This window comes from Cervus elaphus, chromosome X (assembly GCF_910594005.1).
Source record: "Cervus elaphus chromosome X, mCerEla1.1, whole genome shotgun sequence".
NCBI classification, from domain to species: domain Eukaryota; kingdom Metazoa; phylum Chordata; class Mammalia; order Artiodactyla; family Cervidae; genus Cervus; species Cervus elaphus.
Genome location: NC_057848.1, coordinates 73,703,296 through 73,717,257, shown reverse-complemented (window position 1 = coordinate 73,717,257; position 13,962 = coordinate 73,703,296). Strand labels below are relative to the sequence as shown.

Genomic DNA, 13,962 nt, shown 5'->3' with positions numbered 1-13,962 from the left:
TGTGTGCCCTGTGCTCCAGGCCTCCTCCTGCATGGCTCTTCAGGCAGTGAGTGTGTGGTCAATTTGAGTGGCTCTATTGGCAGAATGAGTTTTCCCTTCCCTTCCATCAGGAGGGACGAGACAGTAACTTGTGGGACCCCTGACACTGGGAGGTGTAAACAGACGCATGAAGTTGTGCAGAGGTGGAGGAGTGTGCCCGAGGTGCTGGGAGTGTAGAAGTCACAACGCCCCAAACCCACTTGCCCCTGGGTAGGGTTGCCTCGACAGGGCTGACTCTCTGGCTTCATCTGCTGCCAGTCGCATCAGGGTCACATGGGCTGGGTGACTCAGACTACGCACTGTGTTGGTTCAGGAGGCCAGAAGCCGGGATTGAGATGTTGGCTGACGTTGTCTCTCATGAGGGCTGTGGGAACTCTGGCTCTGCTATGCTCGGGAAGGAAAGGCCTGGGAGGCTCTGGGCTGGGTTCCTCTGGGACCTTGTCCCTTTCCTCACAGCCATGTGGAAATGGAGGCTCTGCAAGGTGCTGAGACCCTGCTGAGGTTCAGGCCCACAGCTTTGCTCCTCTGGCTCTCCCCGCCTCCAGTAAACAGGGATCAATCTCCAGGTACAAGGATAGAAGTGAGGAAGGAGGTGCCTGTGGTCAGGTCCCCTGCAGTCATGGGCTACCTCTCTACCCTCGGCACCTCCTCAGTGCCTTCTCAGTTGTGGAAAGTTGTGACAGTATCCAAGCGGGTTATTTGAGGTTTGAATTCTGTGATCCCTGCCTGGTGCCGTCCCAGGCCCTGGTGAGGATAGGGAGAACACCCGACCCAGTAGTCCCTGCTCTTCTTCGTTCTTTCTGTAAGCCCTGGGCCGGAGCCGGGGCATCTGTTGACATTGGAGGCAGTGGTGTGGGAAGGGCTGAGAGGAAGATGGCTCCCAAATGCAGGGGGAGGACACCTGGCAGGGCCGTCAAGGGCAGCCCCAGGGTCAAGGCCAGATTGGTGAGCACAGATCTGCCCTCAGCAGGCCTGGAGTAACATTGGGGATCTGCAGAGTCAGCAGTGACGGGGCCTGAGATGAAGGGAGGGGTCGGGCTGGGGGTGAAGCCAAGCCCAGGACTGTGCCTGTCTGTGCTGAGGAAGGACCAGAGCCCGGCCAGTGGCCTTCAAAGCTATGGGGACCCACCCTCCCTCCTCAGTGCTCCCAGGGTTTCAGGGCTCTTTGTCTTAGAACTCACCACGTGCCTCTCTCCACCTGTCTAGCCCTCCTTCCTGACTTCCCTGCAGACTGCACGTGATGGACGGGTCCTCTGTGTTGCCACCCTCCTGTCAGTGGACAGCGTGGAGGCAGATGGAAAGACCCAGCCGTCTGTGACCACCCCATTTTGTGTCACCAGGAGCATCCTCTAAGGGGCTGATGTCTGGACCAGGGACTGTGTGTTGGGTGTGGTGCCTGGATTCTAAATAAAGCTGTGAGGGCAGAGCATCACCGGCTGGTGTTCACCTTGTGGAAATCTTGCATTTGTTTTCAGGTTTGGGGCAATGTGTTTGCAAGGCCCTTGGCGGTTGGGATGACCCTGCTTTCCAGTGAGGCTCTTGGGCAAGCCCCTGGATTGGGAGTTGGTGATGCTCAGCTGCTGCTCAACAACTTGTGGCATCATCAGGGACACAGGAGGAGCCCCTTCAATTTGAGGGTGCAGGATTTATGTAACTTGACACCTCCATGGTCAGGAGCCGGACTGGGTCTTCTGCTATGCAGCAGGCAAGGCTTAGAGGTCCGCCCATTCTGGGATGGCCTCAGCAAATGTCTCAGGAGCCACATTCATGGCAGCACCTGTGAAATGCTGCTGCTTCAGATGAAATGGGATCATTGGGACCAGACTGAGGCCTGTGTGGGGTGTGGCCTTCCAGCCTCATCTGGCTCAGCCAGGGCCCTGTGAATAGCATGGACAAACAGAAAGAACACAGACTAGAGGTTCTCATTTGCCTCTTCATTTACTCCTGTGAAGTTCTGGTGTACTTTATTAGAGCCAAAACTAGATTTTTGATTACAAAAGAGTGCTTTTGAGTGTCCCTGGGGATCTGGCAGCTCAGGGACTGGGCTTGTTGTTAAACTCCTCACAGAGGGCACACTTGTAATCCGAGTACTCCTCCTGCTCCTCCTCTGCCTCAGCGGCCTCGTTTGGGGCCACAACTGAAATAGCTCCCCTCACGATGGAATCATAAGTGTTGTACAAAGTCATCGCCGAACCATAATCTGGGTACCTTTGGGAGCTCTTGGGCAGTTCCCCTGCGCAGTCCCTCCCAGCAGTAACCGGGGATACAGACATGGCATTGCTGGATGGACCTTCTCCACTGGGGCACCCTGCTCGCTGAGGAAATGGCTTGACCTGGGCACCCGGTCTCCTCTGCCCATAAACCAAAGTCCACAGAACACAAATGAGCGCTGGCCGAGGATTCCGAGAACAGTTGAGGTTCCCTTCTGGACCTGCTTGTCAGCCTCTTCGGTGCACTAGAGATGGAATTGAGGAGAGCATCTGGTCACCACTGTTTGCTTCTTTCTCTTTGAGGTCGCTGATGTGCCAGTGGCAGGTTGAGCAGTTCTTCTGGAGTCGCATTTCCTCTAGATGTTCTGCAGGAGGAGAGGCTTGTCTCTCTGGAACTTGGAGTAGTGATAAATCTGAAAGGAAATGAATCACTTTAGACATTGTGGGGGAGAATAGCTTTTCCTCACCACCCTCCTTCCCACCACTGTCCCAACTTTGCTGAACTCTGGAAACAAGGTCTTCTCATTCCTGGCAGGTGTTATGGGGACTCCCTGAAATCAAGTGGCCTCTCAGAGTGTGGAGTCACCCTGTGGATCCTGTCTAAGGGGATTCCTGGAACACGACAAGGCCTGCTTTAAAACCACACTCTCACGAGAAAAAAGTTCTCTGAGAAATTGAAATCCGTCCAGCACTCAGCTTGTCTAGTCCAGTCTCCCCAGAAGGGCTTTCTACATTACCATCATCCTCTTCTTCCCTGCAGTGCTACCCGAATGGTGGATTTCACTGAACCCATGCAGGTTCAGTTCGTGGATGAAACTTTTGATGCTGTCTTGAAGATCCTGTCCATGCCTCTGTGCTGGAGGACCTCCATCTGGAAGAGATCTGCCTCAATTACCACCATGTCTGCCTCATCGTTCTGGTGCAGAGAGGTGAAGGCTGCATCCTCCAAGATCATCAAGAGCTTCCTGGGGAAGTACAGCCCAAGGACGGCAGTGTTCCCTTTCTCATTGGCTGCTGCTGGGTTTGGGCCCTGTGGGGTGGGATGTCTTGGGAGTTGGGATCTGGGCTCTTGGGTTGGTCCCACCACTTCTCCAAAGCCTCCTCTGAATCCACATTTGTATCTGGGTGACATCGTGGGGGTGCCCTGCTGCGGGCTCTCCATCAATGGATGGGGCGAATGGGGCTGCAGGTGCCTCATGGAACTCTGAATATCCATGGAGCCAGTGTAGTTCAGGAGCATTTTCGACCCAAGCAGTGAATGGTCAAGGTATAAGGGCCTCAGAGCAGGGTGGTAGTGCCCAGTAAATATGATCTGAAGATTCTAGAATCTGGGTCATGGACCAGGTAGCCAATGAAGTGGTCTGCTTCCTTACTTGTTTCATGATGTCACAGAGGTGATGTGGAGAGGCAGCCCTGGCCCCATGTGGGAGAGGGGGTCTGGGGACAGAGATGTGATACCCAGCTTGTCTCCTGTCTGAAAGTATAGAAAAGTATGTTTCAGGTTGCCTGCAAAGGCTCCCATCTGCTCCCATGCGCCTTGTTTCAGGGGGCCAAGCCCTGAATCGGTTGACAACCATTTCCCTGGCTCCACCCCTCCCCTACCAACGGGCCGGCTTGTGGCTGCCTTCTGCTAAAGGGGCAGGTCCTGGTGAGTCCTGGCTCATCTACCACTGAGAGAGACCCCAGGGGTCAGATGGGGCCCTGGCGACTATCCCTCCCAGAAGATGGGTTCCATAGTGGGCTGGTTGGCCTAGCCTGAGTTGGTGGTTCCCCCCCATCCCCAAGCATTGTCCTTCTTCTGGCTTTGTTCTCTTCTGACTAGTATTGCCAGTTGGCAGGTCCCACTCAGCCCCAAAGTCAGAGTCCTGTTTTCTGCCCCAATCGCCCCCCCCCCCAGGTCGAGCTTTCCTCAGTGTAGGGCTGTGCTGGAGCACAGTGGGAGTGACCTCACTTTCCACTTGACTGTTACCCAAGCACCTCAGACACAGACTCCCCCGGAGGCCATGTGGTAGGGTACAGCCAAGCGATCTGCTGAGCTTGCAGCCTCCTGAGCTCTGCCCACCCCCAGATGGCATCCCGCTGCAGATCACAGTCTGTGGTCTTCAGTTTCTATTCATTCCCATAAAGACCATTCTTGTGGCCCTAGAGTCCTCACTTTGGGAACATCTGTGTGTATGCTTTTCCCATCTTCTTCCCAGAGTCTCAGACTCGGATTCAGCCTCCCTGGAGGCTGCCTCGAAAGCTCTCTTTCCTTTGGACAGTGGGGTGGTTGGGCTTCTCCTACCCTGGGTCCTAGCCTCCCATGTCCAACTTGGGTATCTGTGGTTACCTGCCATTTCAAGGACTTGGTTGGGGGCTCAAGATACAGCCTGTTCTGTTGAAAACAGGCACTGCACTGGTCTTCTCCCAGGCCAGCTGTGATCTTCCTCGCTGCTGCCCCTGTCCCCAACACTACTGTGGACCAGTTCTCCCTTACCCAGATGGTAGGAACACCAAATGATTTTGTTGGCTCACAGGTTAGGCATTTTCCAAGGGGCCTTCTTTATACACACTCACTCTTGGGGACATGTCTGACTTACTGAGCTAGATGTGACCAAAAGGAGCCCCCATCTACCTGTATTTGAAAATGCATGAGAGTACGGGTGTGGGACTGGACAAAACCTGAGTGAGAGTCACCAGTCTTCACTGCATATGTATGATGGGGCTGTGGGTTTGGAGGTGCATGTTCTCTGACCTTTGTGGGCCACTGTTCTTCAAAATCAACATGTAGGGGACAGACAGGCACCTTGGAAAGGTACGTGTGTCGAGTACCCTAGGGCACTGTCCACCTAGTTCTGCCACTCATCAGGGTCATTTGCCCTGTGTGAGGGCCACGGCCTGTTGTTTGATAGGGGAGAGCTAAGAGGGTGTGGAAGAGACTCTCCCAGAGGCCATCGGCCTGAAGACTGGCAGCCGGAATGGAGCTCTCAGGCCATGACTTGGGCTTGCTCCCTGGCCTTTGAGCTCATAAACAGGTTGATAAAGCATTCCTTCAGGTTGGTTCATCTGACTGGGACATGACCCTGGAGGCTGTGATCTTCATTGGGGGCCCCTGGTGGCTCCTCCAAAGGGGACCGAAAACCATGCTATCTGTGGGCAGCCTGGTTTTGTGGCCTGTCCTGCCCCCACCCCCACCCTACTCAGGGCTCCTCCATAGGGGACCGAAAACTGTGCTATCTGTGGGCAGCCTGGCTATTGTGGCCTGTCCTGCCCCCACCCGCACCCTACTCAGGGCCCCTCCTCATCCCTGGGTCCTGAGGGAGCTGCCTTTTCTGGTCCCCCTCCTCCAGGCACCACATGGGCCCTGGCAGTGGGTTTGCATGGCACTGAGGAGTTTTTTCAGCTCTGGCTCAGGACACCTGTGTTGTGCACAAACAAGTCTTCATGACACCCAAGGTCTGCCTTTCTCACGCTCATCTCCTGCCCCTGGGCTTGGTGTCCCTGCCCTGGTGTCCCCAGCCCAGAGGCCCTCCAGCTTCTACTGTCCCTCAATGGGGTTGGGGAGACCTGGATCTTAAGGGGTTGTGTTACCTTCCATCCTGTATCAGAGGAGGCGGCTGTAGGGGCCTTATCCCAGTGGGCATCGGGGCCATAAGGTCAGAGCCTCCCTCCCTCCTGCTCGGTGAGGGCTGGTCAGCCTGGCAGGTGCAGTTTGGCAGAGGCCCCTTGGCAACAGCAGGGACAGGGCTCTGCCCTCACGCGGGAGGCGCTGGGATGGACAGAGACGCCGGCCCCTGACAGAGTCAGTTCTCAGCAAACCTGGGAGCAGCCCCACAGTGCTTCTGATTCTCCTCATCGCCTTCCTTCCGTGGGCCTGCTTTTTGTCACCTCAGAGGCATCGTATAGCACTGAGAAGAGGAAGGTGTGAGAAGTCAGAAGATCAGGCTGTGGCCTGGGGTGGGCGGGAAGGGCGGGGGCTCCAGAAAAATTGAGACCAGGGCTCTGAGCTCACCCCATCCCTCAGTAGCACGTGGGCCTGGGAAGATTCCAAGCCCTGTGGCCTCATTTCTTCTCCTGTGAAACCAGCCGGATTGAGGAGCCCACGTTTTGTGCTGCACGATGCGCCTGAGGGACGGGATGCAGCTGCAAGGGCCTGGCAGCCATTGCCTCTGTGATGTTGGGACAGGAATCCTTCACAGTGTTGCCCCCAGAGTGTCCTCCTCTTCACTGTGGGAAGGGGTTGGCTACTTTGTGGTCCAGGGCTTGTCCGAGAATGTGCACCTCAATAGGATGTGGGATACCTAATCAGCCAAATAGGATGTTTCACAAATAAAACTAAGAAACTTTGCTACTTAGACCATAGTGGACCATAATGTTAGTAGCTCAGTCGTGTCGGACTGTTTGCAACTCCATGGACTGTAGTCTTCCAATCTCCTCTGTCCATGGAGTTCTCCAGGCAAGAATACTGGAGTGGGTTGCCATGCCCTTCTTCAGGTGATCTCCCTGACCCATGAATCGATCCCATGTCTCCCACAGTGTAAGCAGAATCTTCATCATTTGAGCTCCTGGGCAAGCCCCATTTCCATAGAAGACCTATTAAATTTTGGTATAAGGAGTGTTCCAACAGGACCCAAGCTGCTCCAGGAAATAGAAGCAAGAGCCACTCTTTGCCTCTGCCCTAGCTGGTCTTCCATCCAAAACAGTACTTTCCTTTCTTGCAGCCCCAACTAAGGTCAAGTCCTTGATTACAATGGCCAATTACAATCAAGATAATTGAAAGCTAATTAAGACCGTGGGTTCTGGATCTCCGGGACCAGGAAAGAAAGGGTAGTTCCATGCATTTCTTGGGCACCACTTCAAGGGAGTGTGACCAAAGTTCTGCAGGATTCCTAGCAGATGTGGGGTAGCAAACACCTCCTTTGCCCCTGTGATCAACAGCAATGCGACAAGAGTCAGGACCCCTTCCTTCCTGCCCCAGAAGGAGATCTGTCTGGGTTTTTGTCCGAGATGCAAAAGGCCACCTTACAGCCATGATCCGTTTCAGACTTTGCCATCACCCCAAAGACACACTGTCTGAGCGCTGAGGGGCCCCACATGTGGCCGCACCTGCCCAAGGTCTCCTGTGGGGCCTAGGTCAGGGAGGTGTTCGGTCCTCAGCTCCTCCTCATGTCCTGCCTTCCCTCCCAGCACTGACCACAGGGGCGGGGGTCTGCTCAGTCCTCCATTGCGGTTGAAGAGTCCAGCCTCTGCCGACTTGAATCCTTCGGCTCTGTCTGAAAAACCTCACCTCCCGAGGTCCCTAAGCCAGAGGTCAAGAAACTGCTCACCCCATTCTGCGCCCTCCAAGACCCCCTTGCAAGGGCCAAGATCCCTCCCTGTTGGGGTCTAACTGCCTTAGTCCTTCCTTGCATGGAGCCTAGACTCCAGACAAGACCTGCAAGTGTCCCATCCGCCATTTGGAGTTTCCCCTGCTTTCAAGAGGTCCCCAGTCTCTCTGCCAGGGTTATCAGGCAATGCGGCACGAGGTTACCCTGCCCAGGGACTACCAGGGTTCCCTCTGTTCTGAGATCTGGCTACCCTCAGTCCTCCCTCAGGGTCCTCACCTTGATTTCCAGGAGGACCTAGTCTCTGTCTTCTCCCCACCGTAGTCCCTGTTCCTCACACCAAGTCCCAAGTCTCACAGAGCTGGATGTCAGGAACTCAGGACAGACCTAGTGTGCTCTTCTTACCCAGAGGCTCCCAGGGCCGATGGCAGGGGCAGGGATCTGTGGGGTTCCATCACTCTTATGTTGGGATCCCTTGAGTTTTCACTTGGGGTCCCTTCAGCCTTCCCTCAGAGACCTCACCTTATCTCCAGGGACGACTTCAGATTCTCTCCTCTCCCCCACTAACGCCCAAAAACTCATACCAGGACCCCAGTCTTTCTGAGATGCGGATGTCAGTAAGTCATCTCTCTATACTAGGACACCAGTCTGAAATCTGGATATTAGGAAGTCAGCCCCCTATACCAGGTCCTCAGTCTCTCTGAGACACAGTCAGGAAATCCAGCATATGTTGATCCACCCAATGTGCTCCCAGAGCTCACTCTGCTCTGGGGTCCAGGGTCCCCTCAGTCCTTCCTCAGTGTCCTCACCTTGACTCTCAAAAGAAAGAAGATCTTTCCCACTGCCCATCTGAGGCCCTGCCCCTTCTAACAATTGCCTAATGTCTCCGAGACACAGATGCAAAAGTCAGAAGAGGCTGCCAAGTGCTCATCCCACCACCAGGGTGGCCCAGGGCTGACAGCAGGGTCAGGAATCTGAGGGGTTCCTTAATCCTCCCTCAAGAACCTCATCTTGAGCTCTGGCATATCTGGGGATGCCCCTTGTGTTGACCAGAGGCGGGACCCTCACATCAAGTCTCAAGGATCACAGAGGGTAGATGAGCACATGCTGCCTTTCCTGACATCTGGGTCTCAGAGTAACTGGGGACCTGGGAAATGGGGTGTAGCCTCAGGTGAGCAGAGGGAAGAAGCCCAGCTCCTCCAGGGTTTCAATTTGAGGACCCTGACGGGCAATTGAGGGGACCCTGGACCCAAATCAGAGGAGACCTCAGAAAAGCCTGGAGCTGCTGTTGTTCCTTGGCCGTTCTGGGATATGATGAGCCCGAAGTGCATGGTCTCACTTCCTGACATCTGGGTCTCTGACTGGGGACCTCGCATATGGGGCGGGGCCACAGGGGGGGGGCCGATTCCCAGGTCCTGTAGGGTTGAAGACCTTGAGGACCCTGAAGAGGGACTAGAGCACCCTGAACCCGTAATCAGAGGAGACCTCAGAGAAGCCCGACTCTGTTCTCACTGCACGGCAACTGTGGAGTCAGGATGACTGCCACAGTCGTGAGCTGACTTCCTGACATCCGGGTCTTCAAGAGACTGGGGTCCTGCTATAAGGGGCGGGGCTTCAGTTGTAGAGAGGCGAGAATCCAGGTCCTGCGCGGAGGCAAGGTGAGGTTCCTGCAGGAGGACTGCGGGTACCCTGAGTGAGGATCGATGGAACCCCATAGATCCCCATCCCTGTAGTCGGTCCTGGGAGCCCTTGGGGTGAGAAGAGCACACTAAGTCTGTCTGACTTCCTCACATGCGGGTCTCAGATGCGGGTGTCAGAGGGACTGGAGGCCTTGGGAAAGCAGCGGGGTCTCAAAATGGCAGACGGGACAATCGCGTGTCCTGCCTGGAGTCCAGGCTCCATGCGAGGAAGGATTGAGGCGGTTCGACCCCAACATGGAGGGATCTTGGCCCTTGTAAGAGGTTCTTGGAGGGCCCAGAGTGGGGTGAGCAGGGTGAGCAGTTTCTTGATCTCTGGCTTAGGGACCTCGGGAGGTGAGTTTACAGGCGGAGGTGAAGGCTTCAGGTTGGCAGAGGCTGGACTTCCCAACCCCGATGTAGGACTGAGCAGACCCCTTCCCCTGTAGTCAGTGCTTGGAGGCCAGGAAGGACGTGAGGAGGAGCTGAGGACCGAGCATCTCCCCAGCCTAGGACCCGCGCCAGGCCCTGGACAGGTGCGGCCGCATGTGGGGCCCCTCAGTGCTTTCTGTTTAGGCTTGTGTCTTGTTTTGAGTTTCCTTCTAATCCTCCAAAGGGGACCGTCCAGGTCATGCCAGGGGAAAGGTGAGCATTACAAGGTACCCACCACACAACTGGGTGTAATCCGAGTGTCTGTCCCCACCTAGCAGCACAGAAGGCCGAGGGCTGTGCCACAGTATAGCCCTTAGATGTCACCTCCATTTCTCTCACAGGAGCTCCAGGAACAAGGAGGCAAAGGCAGAGGTCTGAAGCCTGTGTCCTGAGTTCAGACAGCAGAGGAGGTCCAGGCAGTATCAGGAGTCAAGGTGAGAGGGTGACCTGAAGTGAACCAGAGGCTCCCTATCCCAGAACATAGCGGGGGCCCAGAAGGCCCCAATTTCTCCCACTTTGTTGGACCCGGAAATCTCGGGCTGTGTTGACCGCACCCTGGGGAGCCAACTCACTTCCTCCTTTGGGTAGCCAGGGGAATGGCCTCCCAGAAGGAGCACTCCTGTGAGGTCTGAGAGCACCCCTCAAGGTGAGAGCTGTAAGTGGCCTGTGTCGTACCATCCAGGATGCATTTCTTAGCCCAGGTTGCTCACACCTCCTCTCTCCCAGAGGTCCTTGGTCCCCATCTGTACCTCTGCCTCACTTCCGTGTCTTGTTTGACCTCAGGCATTGTGCTCGTGGTTGAGATGAGTGAGCTCAGCAAACCTGAGGAAGACCTTCAGGACCCAGGCAAGTCCCAGGGCCCTGTTGAGGTGCCGCTATTGGCTGACGTGGGGGTAGCCGCATCCCACTTGGCCTCCTATGCCCTAGCATCCTCCTCCACTAATGTGGAGGCCCTGCCGCAAGAAATCCTTGATGGGATGATGGCTAACCTGCTGAAGTTCCTGCTCTTCAAGTATCGAGCCAAGAAGATGTCCTCCCAGGCGGAAATGCTGAATGAGGTCCTCGGGATAACCAGGAGCACTTCCCGGTGGTCTTCAGTGAAGTTTCAGAGTGCCTGAGGCTGGTCTTTGGTGTGGAGATAAAGGAGGTGGACCCCAAGGAGCACATCTACACCTTGGTCCCCACCCTGGGCCTCACCTGCGATGAGATACTGAGCGACGGGGAGGGCCTGCCCAAGGCCGGCTTCCTGGCACTGGTACTCAGCGTAATCATGCTGTGTGGAGACCCGGCCCATGAGGAGGCGGTCTGGGGAATACTCAGCAGGATGGGGGTGTATGTTGGGAGGGAACACTGTGTTTTTGGGGAGCCCAGGGAGCTGGTGACCCTAATGTGGGTGAAGGAGGGATACCTAGAGTACCAGCAGATGCCTGACAGCCACCCTGCTCGCTATGTGTTCCTGTGGGGTCCCTGGGCCTATGTGGAGACCAACAAGTGGCAAGTCATGGCATTTATGCTCAGGGTTAATGAAAGGAATTTGAGGGCATTCCCATTTCTGTGTGCAGAGGATGAGAGGGAGGAGGAATAGGGGGCCTGAACCAGAGGAGCAGCCAAGTTGTTCCTTTCCTCTGTGATTGAAGAGGAATTAGTCAGCCTTCTCAGAAGTGAGGGCCCTGGCCAGTTGGGGGAACCAGTTTGTAGCATCTTTTGGTTCCTGTTCTCTATGATGACGTGGGGATTCATCTCTGTTTTCTTTAGAAATTTTTCAAAGTTTGCTTTCAGAGAAGGCTAAAGAAACTTCAATAGCTTTGTGAACGATATTGATCCGAGTGTATTTGTGGTTACCCAGTTCAAAAACAAGAGTTTTGCTGTTTTGTAAAAGAGATTGGGAAGTCTTCCATTTTGTTCTGTGGTCCTGAACAAAATACAATGGCATAAAAATTAGAACTGTTTTGAAAACATGAACTTACATAGCAATAGTATTGAATGGAGAAGAATTAGATAATAAAAGGAATTGTAGTGAATTCATGCTTATGTCCTTCTTGTCTGTCATTCACAATAACTAAATTATCTCAGTTAGTTTAATTTTCCTGGGTGATTAAAGAAAGTAGCAGACAATCTGAGACCCCTGCTCACTGGCTCAGTTATTCCAAAGACGTGTACAGATTCTCTGCTTTGTGAAAGGCCATGTTAACAGTGGGGACACTAGGAGTAGCAGGACACCCCCACACTTACAGCAATGGTCGAGGAGCCGCAGTCACATGAGGTCTGTCTTGGGGGTGAGGGGAATCTCTGAGACGGATCATTGCTGTGAGGTGTCCTTTTGCTTCTTGGATAAACCCCAAAGAGATCTCTTTCTAGGGCAGGCAAGAAGGGGTCCTAGCTCTTGTCCCATAGCTGTTGACCACAGGGATGAAATAGGTGTGTTCTATCCACCATCTGCTAGGAATCCTAGAGAAATGTGAATCTTGATCTTTGATATATGCCCAGTATTCCCTGTACTAGCCCTCTTGTCTCTGCCTTGGGAAGCTGATTAACAAGTACATTGAAATAACAGTTTCTTTGGTCATTTGGACTTTATGATTTTCACTTGTGAGCATGCTCTAGATTTCATTTGGATGAAATGAGTGAAGAGAAGCTGCAAAAGTGGACAGGACCTGCTGTGTGACTAGAATCCTGGGATCTTTGAGTGAGCTGTGCCCAGCTGGAGACACTGCTCTCCACCCCGAAACACACACAGACACTGAAATTGATATACATTCTCCGGGAGGAAAACACAGAACAGCAATTCTGAGTGGTTTTCTATTCCATTTCTAATTAAGCTGCCAATTCTCTGAGGTGTCCTGAAAACCAAACAGTTTCCAGAGGGGAGAGGGACAGAGTCTGAGATCCGAATAGCATGAGAAATAAGTACTAGCCAGTAAAGATGCAACATCTGCCAGCATCCCTGGGTTCGGGTGGGTTCAGAAGTGTGGAGGCAGCAGAGGACCAGGTTAAGGCTGTGCCTGGCATCAAAAGGCAGGAGCAACTTCCGGGCCTAAGGAGGTGGTGAGGTCACTGCAGTTGGGGTGTGGATGGGTGCAGGGGGCTGAAGGGGCAGCTCTCCATGCTGAGTGCCAGAGAACAAGGGGAACAGGAGATGTCATTCTGGTCACATATATGGCAGCTGCCAGATAGTCAGTGAACACTTGGAAAAGGTGGAGAATTTCAAGATCCATGTGAACTGCTCAGACTCTCCTCCCCCCCAAAAAGGAGAGTTTTAACTGCTGCTCTTGCGGAGCATCTGCTAGGCAGTGTGGAATTGGAGAGATGTCAGGTGTTCAGGCACCTCTTGTCTTCCTCTCTCCCTGCACACATGGGGACACGACCCTGCCAGGCCTCTTCACTTAGGAAGGGTCATATGGTGACCCGGGGCCAGTGAATTTTGAGCAGAAGCATTTTTGTCAACGACCATTTGTTCTGAAGGGACACGGGCACCTGGGGGTTAATCCTCAAGTCAGGACAACACAGACACAGACCACTCCGAGTGTGGTTCCTCTTCCAGAGACTAAAATCCCTCACCTCTGACCCTTGAGAGAGGCTGCCCCACAAGGAACTGGCTGCAGGAATTCCACCCACCCCCACCAACGACCCACAGCCCGTCCCCACCCCCCACGAGCTGCACTGTCAGCTCCCTCTGGGCTGTGCTCAGTCTCCATCAGGAGGGCAGCAGCCAGCTGCCAAAGGCCCCTGTTGGTGGTGGGGGCATCCTCCTCGTGGGGCCCAGCTGCGAGGCCACCCAACCTTGCTGCCCACAGCACCCCCTCTCCCCCAGAACCTGGCCTTGGGTTTTATGCTGCCTGTCCCCCACCCCCCATCCCCCCACTGAGAGTGGATTAGGCCCCGGTCCTTAAGACGTCATGTGTGTAAGTTGATTTGGAAATCCTATAGCAGCGTTCCCTTCCACGGTGCCTCAGGTGGAGCCGGCAGGACTTGATGCAGCCCCTCGGCAAGTCTCCTTGTGAGGGGTCAGTAGTAGTCATTGCCATGGAAGTGCGGGGCACATCTCTAAGGTCCTGAGGTGTATCAGACCATTCAGTCCCTGTGGAATCCCTGCGGAGGGTGTTGGAGTAAGCTCGGGGTCTTGTGAATGTGACTGTGAGGTCCTGGCTTTTGAGCCTGAGTGTGAGAGGCAGACGGGTGTCTGGTCAGCCACCTGCAGAGCCAGCTAGGACTTTGGTGTCCCCAGTAGGGCTGTTTGAGCAAAGGTCAAACTCTAACAGATGCCTGGGAGGACGCTCCGCCAGGCGCCAGAGGCCCCAGACT

General features: G+C 54.5%; 1 protein-coding gene and 1 pseudogene across 1 annotated transcript in view; both read left to right on the top strand.

Annotated features, from left to right (window-relative positions):
• The window catches only part of LOC122689843 (melanoma-associated antigen 10-like), a 335,391-nt gene that overhangs the window by 223,061 nt on the left and 98,368 nt on the right, over window positions 1-13,962 (top strand). The gene's annotated exons all lie outside the window — the stretch shown is intronic.
• On the top strand, window positions 9,536-11,298 carry LOC122689846 (annotated as a pseudogene).